At 30.6% G+C, this 21439-nt stretch overlaps 2 long non-coding RNA genes across 18 annotated transcripts in view; both read right to left on the bottom strand.

Annotated features, from left to right (window-relative positions):
- LOC128630169 (uncharacterized) overlaps positions 1-1286 on the bottom strand; it is a 63656-nt gene extending 62370 nt beyond the window's left edge. For 15 of the 16 annotated variants that reach the window (XR_008394479.1, XR_008394478.1, XR_008394476.1 and 12 more), the window contains exons 1-3: positions 1188-1286; positions 963-1097; positions 23-76 (exon numbers count right to left, since the gene is read on the bottom strand). This is a non-coding gene — a long non-coding RNA (uncharacterized LOC128630169). The remainder of the gene's footprint in view (positions 1-22; positions 77-962; positions 1098-1187) is intronic. The other variant, XR_008394482.1, reaches the window with a different exon arrangement.
- Positions 1287-2631: 1345 nt separating this feature from the next.
- LOC128630174 (uncharacterized) lies at positions 2632-19703 on the bottom strand. Of its 2 annotated transcripts, none has more exons than XR_008394527.1 (6): positions 19484-19703; positions 15376-15438; positions 14527-14740; positions 3928-5019; positions 3622-3804; positions 2632-2778 (listed from the first exon to the last, which is right to left on the bottom strand). It is a non-coding gene; the product is annotated as an uncharacterized LOC128630174 (long non-coding RNA). The 2 variants fall into 2 exon arrangements; XR_008394528.1 differs by having other exon boundaries at positions 19488-19702.
- Positions 19704-21439: the final 1736 nt, after the last annotated feature.

A 21439-nucleotide genomic window follows, 5' to 3' on the forward strand; every position in this document is an offset into this window, starting at 1 on the left:
GTGAGTGAGTGAGAGTCATAACCTCTTGTATCCTTTTGATCTGAATGCAGTTCTCTTTGCCCTACTCCAGCTCATCCTAAAACACACACACACATCAGTACCACTTTATTTATTTCTATAATCCAACACGTTATAATTCAACATAACTGTCACGATCTCCTGCCTCCCATACGCCGTGTACCGGTTTAATCTATTTCCTTATTTGGTCAGTGCTTTCTGTTCTTATTACGATGTCCTCTCTCTGACTGGTTCCTATTTCTTAAATTGTGCACTCTATCTGTACACTACACACTTGACCATCGAACATCTGGATATTTGAAGAGCACACACACACACACACACACACACACACACAAACACAACCTGCGTGAAGTTGGACCCCCCACCAACACAAAACATCGGCAGAATAGTTTGTGCTGGTTTGTGCCGTAAAAATTTTCGTTTGTGCTGCTTCAGTTCAGTTCTTAAAAGAATATTTATAGGTCATTCTGGGGTCACTCGAACCCCCCACATGCTCCAAATTCACCCCAAATGGTCTCAATAATAATAATAATAATAATAATAATAATAATAATAATAATTCAAAAGAAGAGAACTATAGCGCCTTAACCCACACTGCGCATGCGCGAAACCAGATGACTCAGCCATTAAACTAGTAAAAGAGCTCTAATTAGCCAGTGAAGCTAAATGTCGTTCTGCCACGTCCACTTATAAAAGTAAATCATGCAGTATTCTCAGACTGGGCAGTTATTGACAGAGTGAATTCATCGTTTTAAATAGAATCAAAAATAACATCGACCTATTTGCTAATCACATTTCGAATAGCTTGCTCATTAATTACACTGCGCATGCGTGGACTGGACTGCCTCCTCAAAAGCTAGCACCGCTAGTATATTTGTATAATATTAACATTAATACTGAACCAGAGTGAATAAAAAAAGTTTTAAAATGTTATTTCTCACTTCTCCTCCTCTTGTTCTTCTTCTCCGTGCGGGTGTGAGTTATCTTTGGTCGGTTCCTCGGTGATTCGGTCATTAGTGAACCGAGCTCCGAGAGTGAATCAGTGCGCCGTCACCGCCTGCTTCATACTGATACACCTGAAACACAGGTGTTAACACCGTTAACTACACACATACACACAATACAGAACAGAACGGATTCGGTTACACAGAACCGAATAAACTCACTTTAGTTTGGGTCCAAACGGGCCAGAACTAACACTAACACCGCTTTCTGCTCCTACCTTCGACTTCTCGCGCTCGTGGTGACGTCACCAACGTAACGGACGTTGACGTAAATTTGAATCTTTGAGGAGAAAATAAAATAAAATAAACCCAAATATTATTTCATAAAAAGCTTCATTATTCTCTTCTTCTTAAACACGATAGAGGATAAGATATACAAATACATAAAAAAAAACAGCTTTATCATTATTTTAAATCAAATCCACTTTAAAAGTGCTCCTTTCTAATTACATTTTAATTAAAAATATACTTCATCTTACTCTTGTTTAATTAAATTTTTTAAATTAATATTTAATTCATCGATGATTGTAGACGTTTTGAGGTTTCACGTTCTTTGTGCTTTATTATCATAAATATACACTTTGTTTAAACTTTTGAGTTTGGACACAAAATGTAAACATTCCTCATGAATCCAGAACATTCATTTGTTTATTATTTAGAAAGTAATAATTAAACAGCTGAATAAAATGATCAGATTAATCACTTGCAACATTTAGGATATGAATTTCTTGTATTGAGAGAGGTTTTTAATTATACACAGATATAAATAGATGTTGTTTATTTGTAGTTTTCATATTTGACTCAGTACATTACACCACATTTATTTAATCAACTATTTATCAAGTTTTTTCAATATTGAACTGAATGATTGTTCAATATCAATAAAAATCTTCAAATAATCTATCAACGCCATCAATACATCTCATCAGTAAATAAAAATCTACATTTATCCAGCTGATCTATTGACTGGTTTATTGAAAGTTTTACAGCTTCGGCAGGTAAAGAAGCCGTGGCTTTAATCTGATCTTCTGATTTCTAATGATAATTAAATGACAAAATACAGAATTAAAGAATATCTTTACTTAAATTCAAAATCACGAATCATTTAAAAATATGGACTACAAGTCATTTCTACAAGTGTTCATACAGACAGAAAGACCAGAGATGAAACGGATTTAACAGATACAGGACAATTAGGACAAGGAAAGTGAGAGAACTAGAATTATCATTTTTTTATTATTTTTTTTTTTTAAAAATTACAACTGTGTTCAAGATCACAGCAAAAAGACAGTAGAGGAAACAAAGGGAAAAAATATTTCACATTTCCTGTTTAAATTCAACAGTAAGACATCATGACTTTTTGAAACCGGTCGTTACATTTTTGAGTCAAACGGAGCAGGTAGTGATGAAGAAGCTGCCTCGAAATATCATTTCTTTTCCTCGAAGAGTAAAAAAAAAAAAAAAACAACATGAAATCCTAAATGCATGAAAAATAAACTATGTACATTTTATGTCTAATTACAGTGAACCCTACGGAGAGTGAAGCTCACAGAGGCGAAGTGTTCACGCTACAGCAAATTTCACCGGTTGACGCTAAACTCGCTCACTTAGAAGGTGCGTTTCTCTGTCCCGGGATATTCCTAGCACTGTGTGAAAGCTCCTGAGATGTCCAGCATGGAGACGTGTGTGTATGTTGATGTGTACACAGTACCAATGGTCAGGATGTACTGTTGTGTCCGAGTTTCTCGTTCTCCTGAAAAACACACGTGCGCGCACGCACACACATACACACACACACACACACACACACACACACACACACACAATGGAATTGTAAAGCAAAACATTGGAATATATATCTTAATCACATCTCATAGTCCTTTTATAGAGTCTGAATCAGTTTGACTGATTCATTTCGAGTTTATTCAGAGTCGAATCACTTTCTAGTGAGAATCAAATACTCATCTCAGTCTAGTTCGTTTGGAAGTGTGCGACTCTCACTAGAAAATTATTAGACTCCGAATCGTCTCGAAACGAATCAAAACCGATTCAGACTGGACAAATGGACTAATAGAAGAGAAAGAGCAACAGGAAAGAGGACAGCCTTCCTGCTGAAAGCAAACCGGATCAGAATCTTACATTAGATTATTTTCTATATTTTTATTTTAAATCAGTTGTGTTGTTTTTCTTCTTTCTGCACTCGATTAAGGAAACACAGCAATGATAAATAAATAAATAAATTTATCTGTCCAGCTTCCTCCTCTTCGTCCCCCAGAATGACATGTGGGTGACGGATTGACGGATTTAAAAAAAGATGTCTGGGCAAACTGTGACCTCCTAGAGTTAAAAGTGAGCATCCAAGGAAATTTTATGTGTTAACTGCACTACATTCTGCAGTCACAGCACCAGAAAAAATATGTCCATCTACTGTACATGTTAACACACAAAAAAAGCTTTTGAGTATTAGTTACCCTGTCTTACTGTACAAGGCACCTGCAAATAATAAAGCAAGTAAATAAAAGTTCATCTATCATTTCACTTCCACTAATCAGTCTTTTTACCAGTCTAAAAATAAAAAGACTAAAAAGAAACAGACTTAGCAAGAAGAACTGAAGATATGTGGATGATGATGTCTCAGTTCCACCGCAGCTTCAACAGCCCTGGATCTTCTCCTTTAAAGCTTGGAGAAGGGCACGTCTTTTGGACTCTTCTTTTCCAGGGCTGCCTGCGCTGACTTCATAAGATCCTGTGTCTGCAACATGTTCATGTTCCAAGTAGCCTGGAGACGCAGAGGAGATATCTCAGATTTCGACCGCTCTACTTTGTGTTTGTGGCCATACTGTGTGTGCATGGGTCTACCTTGAGGCTAAAAATGCTTTTCATGTCTTAAGCAGGTTCTTACCATGTAGTCTAGGCTCTCAGTCACACTGTGGTCTCAGGAGTAGAGGAGGTTGATTTTGGTTCCTTGGACAGCGACGCGACTCCGGCCTGCAATCTCACCTGCTATTTCCAGAGCTCCAGCAATCATGGACTATCAGGGAACACACGACTGCAGAGATGAAGAACAGAACACACACTTGCCTTCATTTATACTAAATAATAAAGCTACATGAAAAAAATACATGGTACAACCCAAAGTCACATTCTTCTGTTATCATTCCATATCTTCCATGTGTCAGTCCAGAATTTCACCTTTTTGTGATCACAGAAATTAACGCAAAATCAAGAAACTCCACAATATTCAGAGGAGCTTCCACTTTTTCAAAGTTACTGCAGATTTGGGCCAAAACATGTCATGACACGTCATCACCACAACAGGCCTTCAGCACAGGTTACTCTACTTCCTGAACAAGTGCGGACCCGGATACAAGTTACGTTCACATTCATGGGACAATTCACATTCACAGTTCCATTGTAACTGAACTCGGACCACCTTCTACAGGTAGTCTCGGGTTCGGTACCGCAGTGCACTTCCCAGTCCACATTACGACGGTCACATTACCAACTTTTCATGCAAACTGCTCTGTGTTGGACTAAACATCCAGTGGGAAAGCCCACTAGAAGAGCTACACTGCAGAATTTTTCTGTCTAAAAATGAACAAATTTCAGGTTTTGTAGCTCTTCTTTGATAAATGACAAGATGGTAATATCATAAAATAGTTCATCATAAAACTTTGTATTAAAACCAGACATCTGATGCTCACTGTGGTTTATTTAATCTTCAACAAACTGCAAATGTAAATAATTGTTCAGAGTGTGCCCTGATCAGATCCACAAAAAAAAAAAAACTTAGTAATTCAGTCTCCTGCAGCTAAAAGCCCCAGTAAAAGATAACTCTCTGATGGTTAAAGCTTTGCAGGAAAAGTGACAGCAAACAATATGGATGGAACTTCCCAGAGTTGTGGTGAGTGTATGAGATGATGGTACTTAACACTCCCAACAGACCTGCTTCCACACAAACGCCATGCACTGTCACCACCACGGGCTTTGGGCACTGCAGACACATCAAACACAAAGTTCAGTTTATATACCACAATGTATTACTCTAATAGGTTATTGATTGTACAAATACTACATGCATGTAGAACCCCTACATGCTTTGTGTTTAATTTATGTAAGGAATAAACATACGGTTATAGGAAAACAGTCAACGATCCAATGAAGTGGAGTGACCGTTATCACCCTAAGGTAGAACTGCACATTCTGAAGTGTTTTATTCCCCTTATACCACAGCAAGTTGTCAACAAGCGCATTTCGTTATTAATTAAAGAAGATCATGTCATACACATTAATCTATTTTAAAGGCTGATCGACAGTGGATCTTACAGATGCCGATAACCAAGTCGGGTAGCACCTACTAATAACCGATTACTACTGAATGAAAATATAACACTCAGTGGAAAAGTTAAGTTCACTTTATTACAAAAATAAACAGTACTGACCGTACCATGAAAATGTACTGCACTTTTTCTAATGAAATATATATATATATATACACACATATATATATATATAAATGAAATATATATATATATATATATATATATATATATGTATATGTATATATATATATATATATATATATATATATATATATATATATATATATATATATATATATAAATGAAATATATATATATATATATACATATACATATATATATATATATTTCATTTATATATATATATATATATATATATATATATATATATATATATATATATAAATGAAATATATATATATATATATATATATATATAAATGAAATATATATATATATATATATATATATATAAATGAAATATATATATATATATAAATGAAATATATATATATATATATATATATTTCATTTATATATATATATATATATATATATATATATATATATATATATATATATAAATGAAATATATATATATATATATATATATATAAATGAAATATATATATATATATATATATAAATGAAATATATATATATATATATATATATAAATGAAATATATATATATATATATATATAAATGAAATATATATATATATATAAATGAAATATATATATATATATAAATGAAATATATATATATATATATATATATATATATATATATATATATATATATATATATATTTCATTTATATATATATATATATATATATATATATATATATATATATATATATGTATATGTATATATATATATATATATATATATATATATATATATATATATATATAAATGAAATATATATATATATATATATATATAAATGAAATATATATATATATATATATATAAATGAAATATATATATATATATATATATATAAATGAAATATATATATATATATATATATATATAAATGAAATATATATATATATATATATATATAAATGAAAAATATATATATATATATATATATATATATATATATATAAATGAAATATATATATATATATATATATATATATATATGTATATGTATATATATATATATATATATATATATATATATATATATATATATATATATATATATAAATGAAATATATATATATATATATACATATACATATATATATATATATTTCATTTATATATATATATATATATATATATATATATATATATATATATATATATATAAATGAAATATATATATATATATATATATATAAATGAAATATATATATATATATATATATATATATAAATGAAATATATATATATATATAAATGAAATATATATATATATATATATATATTTCATTTATATATATATATATATATATATATATATATATATATATATATATATATAAATGAAATATATATATATATATATATATATATATAAATGAAATATATATATATATATATATATAAATGAAATATATATATATATATATATATATAAATGAAATATATATATATATATATATATATATAAATGAAATATATATATATATATAAATGAAATATATATATATATATAAATGAAATATATATATATATATATATATATATATATATATATATATATATATATATATTTCATTTATATATATATATATATATATATATATATATATATATATATATATATATATGTATATGTATATATATATATATATATATATATATATATATATATATATATATATATATATAAATGAAATATATATATATATATATATATAAATGAAATATATATATATATATATATATAAATGAAATATATATATATATATATATATATAAATGAAATATATATATATATATATATATATATATAAATGAAATATATATATATATATATATATATAAATGAAAAATATATATATATATATATATATATATATATATATATATATATATATATATATATTTCATTTATATATATATATATATATATATATATATATGTATATGTATAAATGAAATATATATATATATATATATATATATAAATGAAATATATATATATATATATATATATAAATGAAATATATATATATATATATATAAATGAAATATATATATATATATATATATATATATATATATATATATATATATATATATATATATATATATATATATATATATTTCATTTATATATATATATATATATATATATATATATATATTTCATTTATATATATATATATATATATATATATATATATATGTATATGTATATATATATATATATATATATATATATATATATATATATATATAAATGAAATATATATATATATATAAATGAAATATATATATATATATATATATATAAATGAAATATATATATATATATATATATATATATATATATATATATATATATATATATATATATATATATATATATATTTCATTTATATATATATATATATATATATATATATATATTTCATTTATATATATATATATATATATATATATATATGTATATGTATATATATATATATATATATATATATATATATATATATATATATAAATGAAATATATATATATATATAAATGAAATATATATATATATATATATATATATAAATGAAATATATATATATATATATATATATATATATAAATGAAATATATATATATATATATATATATATAAATGAAATATATATATATATATATATATATAAATGAAAAATATATATATATATATATATATATATATATATATATATATATATATATATATATATATATATTTCATTTATATATATATATATATATATATATATATATATATATGTATATGTATATATATATATATATACATATACATATATATATATATATATATATATATATATATATAAATGAAAAATATATATATATATATATATATATATATATATATATATATATATATATATATATATATATTTCATTTATATATATATATATATATATATATATATATATATATGTATATGTATATATATATATATATATATATATATATATATATATATATATATATATATATACATATACATATATATATATATATTTCATTTATATATATATATATATATATATATAAATGAAATATATATACATATATATATATATATATAAATGAAATATATATATATATATATATATATATATATAAATGAAATATATATATATATATATATATATAGTATATATATATATATATATATATATATATATATATATATATATATATATATACATATACATATATATATATATATTTTCATTTATATATATATATATATATATATATATAAATGAAATATATATATATATATATATATATATATATATATATATATATATATATATATATATATATATATATATATATATAAATGAAATATATATACATATATATATATATATATAAATGAAATATATATATATATATATATATATATATATAAATGAAATATATATAGATATATATATATATATATATATTTCATTTATATATATATATATATATATATATATATATATATATATATATTATATAAATGAAATATATATATATATATATATATATATATATATATATATATACATATACATATACATATATATATATATATTTCATTTATATATATATATATATATATATATATAAATGAAATATATATACATATATATATATATATATAAATGAAATATATATATATATATATATATATATATAAATGAAATATATATATATATATATATATATATATATATATATATATTTCATTTATATATATATATATATATATATATATATATATATATATATATAAATGAAGTATATATATATATATATATATATATACATATACATATATATATATATTTCATTTATATATATATATATATATATATAAATGAAATATATATATATATATATATATATATATATATATATATATATATATATATACTATATATATCTATATATATATATATATATAAATGAAATATATATACATATATATATATATATATATAAATGAAATATATATATATATGTATATGTATATATATATATATATATATATATATATATTTCATTTATATATATATATATATATATATATAGATATATATATATATATATAAATGAAATATATATATATATATATATATATATATACATATACATATATATATATATTTCATTTATATATATATATATATATATATAAATGAAATATATATATATATATATATATATATATATATATATATATATATATATAAATGAAATATATATACATATATATATATATATATATAAATGAAATATATATATATATATATATATATATATATAAATGAAATATATATATATATATATATATATATATATATATTTCATTTATATATATATATATATATATATATATATGTATATGTATATATATATATATATATATATATATATATATATATATATATATAAATGAAATATATATATATATATATATATATATATACATATATATATATATATTTCATTTATATATATATATATATATATATATATATATATATACATATACATATATATATATATATTTCATTTATATATATATATATATATATATATAAATGAAATATATATATATATATATATATATATATATATATAAATGAAATATATATACATATATATATATATATATATAAATGAAATATATATATATATATATATATATATATATATATATATATATATATTTCATTTATATATATATATATATATATATAAATGAAATATATATATATATATATATATATATATACATATACATATATATATTTCATTTATATATATATATATATATATATATATATATATATATATATATATATATATATATATATATATATATATAAATGAAATATATATATATACATATATATATATATTTCATTTATATATATATTTCATTTATATATATATATATATATATATATAAATGAAATATATATATATATATATATATATATATAAATGAAATATATATACATATATATATATATATATATAAATGAAATATATATATATATATATATATATATATATATATATATTTCATTTATATATATATATATATATATATATATATATAAATGAAATATATATATATTTCATTTATATATATATATTTCATTTATATATATATATATATATATATATATATATATATATATATAAATGAAATATATATATATAAATGAAATATATATATATTTCATTTATATATATATATATATATATATATATATATATATATATATATATATATATATATATATTTCATTTATATATATATATATATATATATATATATATATATGTATATGTATATATATATATATATATATATATATATATATATATATATATAAATGAAATATATATATATATATATACATATACATATATATATTTCATTTATATATATATATATATATATATATATATATATATATATATATATATATAAATGAAATATATATATATAAATGAAATATATATATATACATATATATATATATTTCATTTATATATATATATATATATATATATATATATATATATATATATATATATATATAAATGAAATATATATATATATATATATATATATATATATATACATATACATATATATATTTCATTTATATATATATATATATAATATATATATATATATATATATATATATAAATGAAATATATATATATAAATGAAATATATATATATACATATATATATATATTTCATTTATATATATATATATATATATATATATATATATATATATATATATATATAAATGAAATATATATATATATATATATATATTATATATATACATATACATATATATATATTTCATTTATATATATATATATATATATATATATATATATATATATATATATATATATAAATGAAATATATATATATAAATGAAATATATATATATACATATATATATATATTTCATTTATATATATATATATATATATATATATATATATATATATATATATATATATAAATGAAATATATATATATAAATGAAATATATATATATATACATATTATATATATATATATACACATATATATATATATATATATATATATATTTCATATATATATATATATATATATAGCATCGGACTTTTAATCTGAGGGTCCAGGGTTGAAGTCCCTGTTTGGGTGTTGTAGTACCCTCCAGATCCTCTGAGAGGTCCAGTGAAACCATCTAAGGTGCCTCTTTCCAGCATGTTTTTGGTTTGTTCAGCAAGCAAAATGGGCAAACTAAGGGTAAACATTCAGCAGGTTGTCAAGTTACTAATGGTTACTAGGTGAGAGTGTTGCTACCTAAGCTTTGTTACCTTTTAGCATGAAGTTGACAAAGACATGGGAGGTCATCATAGAGATTGGAGTCCATATAACAGCATCCTTATTAGACTGCGCAGAAAATCATGGGTCTGTGTGAAAAAGAGCACATTGAATGACCCCGACGTGATTTGAACCTTCTGATCTGGAGTCAGACGCACTTCCGTTGCGCCACGAGGTCCCAGCTCGAAGCCTATAGCGCATCATGGTGCAAGGCATACTTGTTCATCGGCGTGGCGATCAAGACGCATTGGAACTCGGAGACAGGTGGTGGGCTGTGACTGTTGCGACTAGTGTCTGACATCTGGGCAAGAGCTCTTTCAGAGGACAAGGCACGAGCCCTTTAAAGGGATAACCTGCCAGGTTTCCCTTCCCTGGACATTAAGGGAGATTTTCAAGATCAAATGGTAGATCTCACCCCAGTGCGTGAGAGTGAAGCGTGGACAACTTATACCTGAAGCGCAACTCAGGGACTCAACTGCCTATGCGATAGAACCATGGTTCAGCCTCCTTCTGGGTAACTTCACACATTTACCATTTGTACGAGGCCTTTGTGTCATTATACGTGTCAGACGATGGGCAATCAGTGGCAAAGGTGGCGTAAACCTGCTTTTTGCGAGGCACACAGAGCCAAGATTACACGTCAGTTTGTGGTGTGGAATTAACGTGTTTGTTAGAAATTTTGGTCTCCTTGTGCAGAAAAGCCAAGTTTAATTAAAACTGCTGATGCTATTCTACTTGTTCCTATACCATGACACGAAGGCATTCCTTGAACCAAGACAAGCCTCCAGAGTGAGCCTTACGAATAAGAGTTATGCTGGTAACGATTTCCAAGCGACATGCTGGTCAAAAGTGTGCTAGTTGTAAACAAAAATACGAACAAGGTCGTTAAACAGAAAGCACTGGGGTTAAGTTGATCTCAACTTAGAAACTGGCCAACATAATAGATGGGACCAAAGTTCAACATTCTCTTGGTTAACGTCACCATTTTACAGGTTTCACAAGAACCTTGTCTCTTTGTATGTCTCAGACTGCAGGCAGTCAGTGGGTAAAGAAGTATGAAGGACAGAGCCGTGGTTGAACCCTGTTGGTTTGTATCCTTGAATAGTGGTGCTGAGCTGTGTTAATAGTTTGTAGAAAGCCATGAGAACCAGCTGGGGTGGGCCCTTTCCAAGCCAAGGGCTGAGCACCATTTATGTCTGTGAGAACCGTTGAACTAGAGCGTCCACAGGCCTGACCTACAAGCTCGAGGGTAAAGTGCACTCTCACTCCTCGAGCCCAGATAGATCAGTCGGTAGAGCATCAGACTTTTAATCTGAGGGTCCAGGGTTCAAGTCCCTGTTTGGGTGTTGTAGTACCCTCCATATCTTCTGAGAGGACCAGTGAAGCCATCTAAGGTGCCTCTTTCCAGCATGTTTTGTTCAGCAAGCAAAATGGGCAAACTAAGGGTAAACATTCAGCAGGTTGTCAAGTTACTAATGGTTACTAGGTGAGAGTGTTGCTACCTAAGCTTTGTTACCTTTTAGCATGAAGTTGACAAAGACATGGGAGGTCATCATAGAGATTGGAGTCCATATAACAGCATCCTTATTAGACTGCGCAGAAAATCATGGGTCTGTGTGAAAAAGAGCACATTGAATGACCCCGACGTGATTTGAACCTTCTGATCTGGAGTCAGACGCACTTCCGTTGCGCCACGAGGTCCCAGCTCGAAGCCTATAGCGCATCATGGTGCAAGGCATACTTGTTCATCGGCGTGGCGATCAAGACGCATTGGAACTCGGAGACAGGTGGTGGGCTGTGACTGTTGCGACTAGTGTCTGACATCTGGGCAAGAGCTCTTTCAGAGGACAAGGCACGAGCCCTTTAAAGGGATAACCTGCCAGGTTTCCCTTCCCTGGACATTAAGGGAGATTTTCAAGATCAAATGGTAGATCTCACCCCAGTGCATTGAATGACCCCGACGTAATTTGAACACGCAACCTTCTGATCTGGATTCAGACACGCTACCATCTGTCTGTCTGTCTGTCATAAATAAATAAATAAATAAATAAATACAAAACACACACACACTCACTATGAATAAATATTAAAGTAAATAAAAAGATGTACAGTATTTCACAGTGAGAACTCCCCTCACATTTTTGTAAATATTTGATGATATCTTTTCATGTGACAACACTGAAGAAATGACACTTTGCTACAGTGTAAAGTAGTGAGTGTACAGCTTGTGTAACAGTGTAAATTTGCTGTCCCCTCAAAATAACTCAACACACATTAATGTCTAAACCGCTGGCAACAAAAGTGAGTACACCCCCAAGTAAAAATGTCCAAATCGGGCCCAATTAGCCATTTTCCCTCCCCGGTGTCATGTGACTTGTTAGTGTTACAAGGTCTCAGGTGTGAATGGGGAGCAGGTGTGTAAAATTTGGTGTCATCACTCTCACACTCCCTCATACTGGTCACTGGAAGTTCGACATGGCACCTCAAGGCAAAGAACTCTCTGAGGATGTGAAAAAAAAGAATTCTTGCTCTACATAAAAATGGCCTAGGCTTTAAGAAGATTACCAAGACCCTGACACTGAGCTGCAGCACGGTGGCCAAGACCATACAGCGGTTTAACAGGACAGGTTCCACTCAGAACAGGCCTCGCCATGGTCGACCAAAGAAGAAGTTGAGTGCACGTGCTCAGCGTCATATCCAGAGGTTGTCTTTGGGAAATAGTGCTGCCAGCATTGCTGCAAAGGTTGAAGGGGTGGGGGGTCAGCCTGGGCTTTGGACACTGCAGACACAAACACAAAATCAAGTTTATATACGACAATGTATTACTCGAATAGGTTATTGATTGTGCAGATACTATATGCATGTAGAACCCCTACATGCTTTGCGTTTAATATGTATTATGTAAGGAATAAACATGCGGTTAAACGAGCTTCATTTTGGTAAAATTCAAACATTCAACATTCAAAGATGGGGGGGGGGTGGCTACAGAAATCATTTGTTGCCTCAGCTGGTAAATACAGTAGCAAATGTACCAGGTCATAAATTGGCTAACGTATTGGAGAGACAATCCAAAGTGTTCAAAGAAGAGTTGGGTCCACTACTGGAGAGAGAGCTCCAGAAGCTGGTGGAAGACAAGATCATTGAACCAATGCAGTTTGCAGAGTGGGCAGCTCCCATTGTTCCAGTCAGAAAACTGATGGTTCTACCCCAATTTGTAGGGATTATAAATTCGCAGTAAATCCAGCTCTAGTGTGGAGCAGTATCCAATTCCCAAGGTAGAAGATTTATTTGCTCAGTCGGCAGGAGGAAAGAATTTCCCAACTGGACATGACCCATGCGCATCAGAAGATAATACTGTACAAAAATTCCAATAAGTACGTTACAATCAACATGCACAAGGGATTATGTACTTACAACAGGCCACCATTTGGAGTTGCTTCAAGTCCAGCGATCTTCCAGCACACAATAGAAGGGATTCTGCAAGACATCACACGCGTCACAGTTTATCTGGATTGCATTCTAGTCTCAGGGGCTAATGAACATCTGCAGAACTTGGATGAGGTACTAAGTAGGATAGAAAAGAGTGGACTGAGGCAAAGAAGGAGCAAGTGCGAGTCCTTGGGAGAAGTAGAGATATTTTTAGGTCACAAAATTAATGCCATAGGATTACAGTCGAAAGACAGGTCCTATATTATGTTTGAGACAGCTGGCATTGTAGCCGTGAAATCAGCTAACATTATGCTCCATGTAATGTTTGCGATATCCAGTTATTTGTTAAACGCTAACGCATTGCAATGTTATAAACTACCACCTAATGGACCACCATGCATCGCCATTCAGCCCGTGTCCTGTCAGCTAAATGTAGCCTCATGTCACTCATAATTATTCACATGTTCATGCTTTTAATAAATCTTTTTATCCTGACACCGTATCAGTGAATTTAAACTAATGCCTGCATTCAGAGTATAAGGGGTGTGTGTGCGTTCAGGAGTGCACCTTAGCACTTATTAGTCATGGGCAGACAGTGTTTGAACTAAAATCAATCTCTCTCTCTCTCTCTCTCTCTCTCTCTCTCTCTCTCTCTCTCTCTCAGTATCAGCCAGAGGAGGATGCCCTCCAGGAGTTTTGAATTTTATAGTTTTTTTTTTTTTTTTTAATTCTCTGGGTTTTTAAAAAAAAATAAAAAAATCACACCATGGTACTGAGCATGTGTACTTTTGGTGGTATCGGTACCAACGACTAGATTTTTGGTATCATGACATCCCTAATATGTAAGGAAATAGGATGAACTCTGCATACAGGGAAGCTTAGTTTTATGGGGGACTCGCGTAGTGGTTCCACCTCCGCGGCGTGCGGCTCTTCTAAGACATCTACACGAAACCCATCCGGGAATTACCAGGATGAAAGGCCTGGTGCGTAGCTATATGTGGTTGCCACACTTGGATGCAGAGGTGGAAGCATTGGTCAAATCGTGTGCAGTCTGTCAGGAAAACAGAAACGCTCCGGCAAACGCGCCACTGCATGCGTGAGAGATACCAGAGCAACCATGGAGAAGGATTCACATTGATTACGGTGCACCGTGGATGGGTAGAATGTTCTTGATCGTGGTAGAAGCATTCTCAAAATGGATAGAGGCTTATCTGTTAATCAAGTCTACATCCACAGTTACCATTCAGTGCTTAAGACAAACCTTTAGCCAACACAGGATACCAGAAGTAGTGATGTCAGACCATAGCAGTTTTTTTGTTTTTTTTACCAGTGCTGAATTCCAAGAGTTTATGGAAAGAAACGGAATTAAACACAAGCACAGCACCCTACCATGCATCTTCCAGTGGTCTGGCTGAAAGGGCCGTTCAAACATTCAAAACCCTGATGAAAAGAGTGCTGGAGAGTCCATTGAAAAAGCTAGCCAGAGTGCTGTTCAGTTACCGAACGACGCCACAGTCGACCACTGGCAAATCAGCCGCTAATCAGCTGTGTGGAAGGAAACTGGTCTACACAGGGTCTCATTGAGATACAAATAATTGAGAAAAATGGTACCATGACCAACATGCAAAGGAAGGATATCTTGTGGTGGGTGACCCAGTGTATACTAGGAACTTCAGCTCTGGACCTACTTTTATTCCAGGAACAGTTCAGAAAAAGACTGGTCCTGTATGGTGCACAGTAGCATTGGGAAGTGGGCAAGTAGTGCACTGACATATTGACCAGGTGAGAGATGGGCACAATGCAACATCCGTAGCACCAGAGTTGTAAGACACTTCACAGCCAGATGTTGCCATTCCAGCGCATTCTACAAAAGACTCAGGTTCTTCATTCTCTGAGGAAAGTCACAAACAAAAACTGGGAGGAACTTCTGAAGTGGCTGTGTCAGAAACTTTCCTTGGGATGGAAAACCCTGAGTTGAGAAGGTCTACACGTACTAAATCTCCAAGCTATCTGAAAGATTATAATTAGTGTAGTGGTGAGTTCCCCAAACGCAGGGCAAGAATGAACCCAGGAACTGAACTGAATCTCAAGAGAAAGTGGGGCATGCAATAAGACAATGGCCCAAAAGAAATAATGGTTAAAGAACAATAAAGTTATTGGTTTGAATGGCCAAAACTGATGTCCAAGCCCATGTGCAGGACTAATCAACAGTTACTGGAAATGATTAGTTGCAGTTATTGCTGCACAAGGGGGTCAGATCAGATACTGAAGGCAAAAGGTTCACATACTTTTGCCACTCCCAGATATGTAATATTGGATTATTTTCTGCAATAAATAAATGACCAAGTATAACATGTCACGTTTGTTTAAATTGGTTCTCTTTGAGTAGTTTTAGGACTTGTCTGAAAATCTTGTTATTTATGTAGAAATATAGAAAACTCTAAAGGGTTCACAAACTTTCAAGCACCACTGTAGCTGTGATGTGCAGCAAAAGGTTGTTGAGCTTCACAAAATGGGAAGTGTCTATAAGAAAATAGCACAAGCATCGAAAATGCTCATTTTCATCATCAGGGCAATAATTAAGAAGTTCCAGTCAACTGGAAATGTTATGAATCAACCTGGAATTGGACGCGTGTCTATATCGTCTCAACACACTGAAGAGGACGGTTCGAGTGGACAAAACATCTCCAAGGATCACAGCTGGAGAATTGCAGGAGTTAGTTGTGTCTTGGGGTCAGAAAGTCTCCAAAACTACAATATGAAGTCACCTACATCACCACAAGTTGTTGGAAGGGTTTCAAGAAAAAAGCCTCTACTCTCATCCAAAAACACACTCAGGTGTCTTCAGTTGGCCAGACACTACTGGAACTTCAAATGGGATCGGGTTCTATGGTCAGATGAAACCAGAATAGAGCTTTTTGGTAATAAACACCAGAGGTGGTTTTGAAGCACACAGATAGGTAGCCATATGGAAAAGTACCTCATGCCCACGGTTAAATATGGTGGTGGATCTTTAATGTTTTGGGAATGTTTTTCTGCCAGAGGACCTGGACATATCGTTAGGATACATGGATATTAAATAAAAACCTGACTGCCTCTGCCAGAAAGATTAAAGTGTGCCGTGGTTGGATCTTCCAGCAGGACAGTGATCCAAAACATACATCAAAATCAACGCAAAAACGGTTTACTGACCACAAAATCATCAAGTCATTTAACACTAATGATCAGTATTGAAAATATTAACATGGATATCCGAGTCTGATAATAAAATTAACTTCTACTTGCAGTCAAATTTTGTAGTGTTTAGGACATTTAACACCCTTCCGTCCAAAAGAAACCAAAAGGGGGTACAAACTTTTACACTCCACTGTATTTGGTTGAAATTGCGCTTATAGAACAACTGAACAGCAACGTTTCCATACAGGTTTTAGTGAAGTGTTTAACAATAGCAACTTGACTTGAAATGGATGATGTTTCATTAGCGTGGCCTGTGCCCAAATCCTGCACGACTGCGTATCTAGGTACACTACACACGGTCTGAACGAATGGAGTCTCTACCGCACCTAGTGCACTAGAGATAGACATTCCATACAAGGTGATTTGGGACGGAGCCAGTGCACAGAAACCGTTTCCCTGCGAGAGGCGCAGGTGGAGCTGGAGCTGTGTGACTGATTTGTGCACCTGTGACTACAGAACTACCTCAAGTCTCCACACGGAGCGCTGTTCAAGAGAAAAACACTCCTAAAGAACAAATCACTGCGCCAGCGAGACATCAACCCTTTAACTAGACGTTCATCCCAATTCCACACAAATACCGCGGAACTACTTAGGGCTGAGAGACAGTTCAAAAAGCACTGAAAATAAAGTCACTCGGTAAACAGTTGCTCTCTGCGTCACCCAGACAGCGAGGCGGATAAACTACAAGTTCCCGAGAAGCGTCAGATTTACTAAACTAACTAGTTCACCGTTTATCCGGCGCTAAATAAACTCCCACCGAGTTAACTCAGGTTAGTACTTTATACGAAAACAGCCGCAGAGCTAACAAGCTAGCAGCTTAGTGAATAAATAAGACCAAACGCGTTCACCTAGCCACCTACAGTCGGGTGTGAAGTCTACAAGTTGCTCAGTGCTGCGTTTTCTCTCCACTTCTGTAGTTCTCCGTCATTAAATGCGGTTCAGAGACGGCTTCCATTACACCAATCACCAACCCTCAGTGAGTAAACCGCTCGCCATGTACAACCTGCTACCTTTAACAGACAGACGCGGTTAGTCACGCCCATGGACGCCAGAGAGGATAATATGATTGGTTCGAACGTGCGTGGTGGGTGGAGCCACGAGAGAGCGCTCTACATAGAGTTTAAATCTATTACTTCATCCCAGTAAAATCCTCTTATACAGAGACTAAGGGTCCATATAGTAGGATTCAGTCATTATCTACATCATTTAATTCACTTGAGTGACACCTGTTTATAATAGTTTCACATAAAATCACAAATATTATAGCTTAAAAATGCAACTCATAAAATTTTTTTTTGAAAATAAATTATATATTTTGTAAATGTATAAAATAAAACTTGTGTCCTATGTGGTGGTGTAGTGGCTAGCACAAGGACAGATTTAGTGATTTGTCGGATCCTAGACAAATATAGGGATGGGGCCCTCATTTCAGTGTTTTAACATCAATATTTAAAATTTCAGCTTATGTTATTTAGCATTAACAGCAATAATCAGGCGTGTACGGGGCCTAAAAGTGGCCCTGGACTTTCTGGCCCGAGTGGACCACCACACCCCGGTCCACAATACGCCACTCATGAAGTAAGCATTCTGATGGCATTTTAGAAAAAAAACACAATTAATTAGCAAAAAGTAAAAATAAAACTTTCTTAACTATAAGTTTATGCAGCGTTTTGGGGGCCCTTGCTAGCTCGGGGCCCAAGGCAATTGCTGCATGTACGTTATCATGTTTGCCTTGCACCTCCAGTTTTGGAGGTTCAATTCCTGCCTCTGCCCTGCATCGTAGTTCTCATCCTGCTTCAGGGGGTTTCATCCGGGTACTCTGGTTTCCTCCCACAGTCCAAAGACATGCGTTGTAGGCCGATTGGTATCTCTAAACGGGAGGTGTGGCAGGGTATACAGAACATCACGAACTACAGAGGCCGTGAGGCGACAACAGGAGTCCTGAGTGCGATTCTGGCAGAAGAGCTAAATTGCTTCTTCGCTCGCTTTGAAACATCACAACAACAGCACTCATCTGCTCCAGCCCCACCTCCACCCTCATCTGGCCCCCGTACCAGTCCAGCCCTGCCTCCATCCCCTTCTGGTTCCTGCACCACTCTACTTACTGTGAGGGAACACGATGTTAGATGGATGTTTCTGACAGTGAACCCCAGGAAGGCTGCTGGCCCAGACGGTGTACCTGGTAACGTGCTCAGATCATGTGCCCACCAGCTTGCCCACATCTTTACCAGAATTTTCAATCTCTCCCTGGCCCAAGCAGTCATCCCGTCCTGCCTAAAATCAGCCACAATCATTCCAGTGACAAAGAAATCACCCACCACTAGCCTGAATGATTATCGTCCTGTAGCCCTCACTCCAGTTATCATGAAGTGCTTTGAGAGATTGGTTCTTCAGCACATCAAGGACTACCTCCCCCAGATTCGATCCTTTTCAATTTGCTTATCGTGCAAACAGATCCACAGAGGATGCTATCGCCGTAGCTGTCCACTACGTGTTGAGATATCTTGAGCAGCAACAGAGCTACGTACGGATGCTTTTTGTGGATTACAGTTCGGCTTTTAATACAATAATTCCGGACATTCTCGTCACCAAATTGGTCACCCTTGGCCTCCCCGCCTCACGTGTGCCTGGATAAAGGACTTTCTCACCAACCGGTTCCAGACAGTGAGACTCGGGCCCCACCTCTCCTCCACTCGCACGTTGAGCACAGGTTCTCCACAGGGCTGTGTGTTGAGCCCCCTCCTGTACTGTCTCTACACATATGACTGTAGACCAGTCTACAACAATGATATTATCATCAAGTTCGCTGACG

Source organism: Ictalurus punctatus, unplaced genomic scaffold (genome assembly GCF_001660625.3).
Source record: "Ictalurus punctatus breed USDA103 unplaced genomic scaffold, Coco_2.0 Super-Scaffold_100046, whole genome shotgun sequence".
NCBI classification, from domain to species: domain Eukaryota; kingdom Metazoa; phylum Chordata; class Actinopteri; order Siluriformes; family Ictaluridae; genus Ictalurus; species Ictalurus punctatus.